The sequence below is a fragment of the Humulus lupulus genome, chromosome 6, assembly GCF_963169125.1.
Source record: "Humulus lupulus chromosome 6, drHumLupu1.1, whole genome shotgun sequence".
In the NCBI taxonomy this organism is placed as follows: domain Eukaryota; kingdom Viridiplantae; phylum Streptophyta; class Magnoliopsida; order Rosales; family Cannabaceae; genus Humulus; species Humulus lupulus.
In genome coordinates, this window is record NC_084798.1 from 50,548,798 (window position 1) to 50,552,079 (window position 3,282).

Genomic DNA, 3,282 nt, shown 5'->3' on the forward strand with positions numbered 1-3,282 from the left:
AAAAATAGTTTTCTCTTTTGATTTAAGTCAACTCCTTTGGGTTCGACCTCGTGCTTACACGAACACTATTCTATAAATACGATTCGTGCGCTTGCGAGTATAAATATTTAAAACATACCCGTTTTGGGTCCATCAAGTTTTTGGCGCCGTTGCCGGGGAGTTGCAAGAGAAAAGAAACGAATTTATCTCAAGGTTAGTGAATTCTTCTACTAGTTATTTTAAATTTTTTTACACTTAAAAAAAAAACAAAAAAATATATATCTATAAAATCTAAAAAAAAAAAAAGATAAAAAGAAATTTGGGACGGTTCAACCACCCATAAAAAAAAATATATACTTATATTTATATTTATTGTTTTTTTTTTTTAGTTGACGGCACTTGTGCCTCCTATCTATCCTTTTAATTTTTATAGTCGATGGCACTTGTGCCTCCTAATTTTGTTATAATTTTGTTGTAATTTTATTTCTTTTATATCTTTGTTAATTGATGGCACTTGTGCCTCTTGACATTTGTTGTAATTTTCTTTATTTATATTGTTGTAATTTTTATTTTATTTAATTTCCGCAAATTACTAGTTGATGGCAATTTTGCCTCCTAGCTAGTTGATGGCAATTTTTGCCTCCTAGTCCTCTATCTTATGTTTAAGTTGATGGCACTTGTGCCTCCTAGTTTTTACCTTAATTTTGTTATGGTTGATGGCATGCTATGCCTCCCTACTCTTGCTTAAATTTTAGTCTTATTTAATTTTTGCCTTATTTTTCTTTGTCTTCTTTAATATTTTAGCGTAATATTGTGAAAAATACTTGAAAAAAAAAAAAAAAAAAAAAACCTAAATCTTGTCCTTTCACCATAAGCAATTCTTGCTTAAAGGAAATTTGACCAAAATTCTCATCCGCCTCTACTAATTAACCTCGGGGAGTTGTTAGTAGTGCGCGAGTAAGTGGAATCAAATAGGCCTGGGGACAAGTAAACCATAAGAATTATATTGTTGTGAAATCTCTAAAAATTCTAAGTATGCTCTGTGGTTGCGGTTTTAACTGATCTTCCACATCAGAAAATTGTTTGTTTGAGATTATCCTTGTTGCCTTGTTTGTGAAAAATTGTATGCATCATTGGGAACGTAACTCTAAAAAACGATTAGTAAAAAGACGTTTATCTTTGTTTGAAATTGAAAGTGTTAGTAAAAATTTGAGCATCATGGAACCTATTGCTAATATTGTTGATGAAAATGTTGTGCCTGAAAAAACTTTGCTTGAATATTTTGCACCTATTTCATCTAATGCTCCTTCATGCATTGTTTTACCTACTACTTCTGCTACTCATTTTGAGCTTAAACCCGCAATCATTCAATTATTGCCATCTTTTTATGGGTTAGATAGAGAGGATCCTTACATGCATGTCAAAGATTTCTTAGAAATTTGCTCAACATTTAAATTTCAAAATTTTTCTGATGAGTCGGTCAAACTAAGATTGTTCCCTTTTTCATTAAAAGACAAATCAAAAGCCTGGTTAAATTCCCTTCCCACGGGGTCTATAACTACATGGGATCAACTTTATAATAAATTCTTACTGAAATTTTTTCCTATGTCTAAAACTGATAGTCTAAGGAGAGAAATCTCCGAGTTTTTTCAAAAAGATAATGAAGAGTTTTATGAATGTTGGGAAAGATTTAAAGATTTATTATTAAAATTTCCTCATCATGGTTTTGAAAAATGGAGACTTGTAAAATATTTTTATGATGGTTTGACTCCCTCTAATCGTCAAATGATTCAATCTATGCATACTGGAAAATTTTTAAAATTTCAAGGACAAGAGGCGTGGGACGCCCTTGAAGATTTATCTGTCAATTCACAACAATGGAATTATTTTGATCCTAGGTCTAGGTCAACTAATTCACCAAAAAGAGGAGGAAGGTATGAAGTAAAAGAAGAATTAGACTTAAGAACATCCTTAGATAAATTAGCGAGAAAAGTAGAAGCTTTAGCCATAAGCCAAACTATAAACTCTCCAATTCAACCTAGAAAAGATGTTTGTTCTATATGTTCTAGTCCTTGCCATAATGCACAATCATGCCCTTCCTACCAAGAAGCCTTTTCTGAGGAGGCCAATGCACTTCATACTTATGGGAAACCAAATGATAGCCCATTTTCGTCCACCTACAATCCAAATTGGAGAAACCATCCGAACTTTTCATGGAGACAAAACCAACCCCAAATGAATCAAGGGCACCAATACAACACACAAAACCAAGCTCATGCCCCACAAAATCAACCATATCCGCAACAAAGAAAACCTTCCTTAGAAGATACTTTACAACAATTTATGCAATCCACCCAACAAATCCTACAAAATCAATCTCAATCTATTACCAAACTCGAGACACAAGTAGGACAACTCGCCACTGCTTTAGCTGATAGAGAAAAAGGAACATTCCCTAGTCAACCTATCCCTAATCCAAAAGGTCAATATGAGATAGGAAAGTCTAGTCATAATGGAGAAGTCAAATCAATTTCAACTCTTAGGTCTGGAAAGAAAATTGTCAAACCCGATTACATACCCGAGGTTGAAAATGAAAAAGAAAAAGAAAAGAGTCAGCCTCCTAGTTCTAATCTCAATGACTCATCAAACAAAGAAACTCCAATCCATCCTTTCATTCCAAAAGCCCCATTCCCACAAAGATTACTTCCAATTAAAAAAGGCAGCCAATATAATGACATCTTAGAAGTTTTTAAACAAGTTAGTATCAATATCCCTTTCTTAGATGCCATTAAACAAATTCCTGCCTACTCTAAATTTTTAAAGGATCTTTGTACTGTTAAAAGAAACACTAATGTTCCTAAAAAGGCGTTTTTAACTGAACAAGCTAGTTCCATTATTCAATATAAGAGTATTGTTAATTATAAAGATCCTGGGTGTCCCACAATTTCATGCATTATTGGTGATCATTTTATTAACAAAGCTTTACTTGATTTGGGTGCTAGTGTAAATTTATTGCCTTATTCTGTTTATAAGCAACTTGGTCTTGGTGAGCTAAAACCTACCTCTATAACTCTTCAATTAGCCGATCGTTCTGTAAAAATTCCTAGAGGCATTATAGAGGATGTTTTGATAAAAGTTGATAAATTTTATTTTCCTGTTGACTTCATTGTTCTTGATACTCAACCTGTGGAAAATATGCATGCTCAAATTCCTATCATTTTAGGTAGACCATTCTTAGCTACATCTAATGCAATCATAAATTGTCGTAATGGTGTTTTGAAATTATCTTTTGGAAATATGACT

The 3,282-nt window shown here is 32.8% G+C and overlaps 1 non-coding gene across 1 annotated transcript; it reads right to left on the bottom strand.

The window, feature by feature from the left end:
* Positions 1-1,599: 1,599 nt before the first annotated feature.
* On the bottom strand, positions 1,600-1,706 carry LOC133787353 (small nucleolar RNA R71). Its single transcript, XR_009872380.1, has one exon. It is a non-coding gene; the product is annotated as a small nucleolar RNA R71 (small nucleolar RNA).
* Between the last annotated feature and the right edge of the window lie 1,576 nt (positions 1,707-3,282).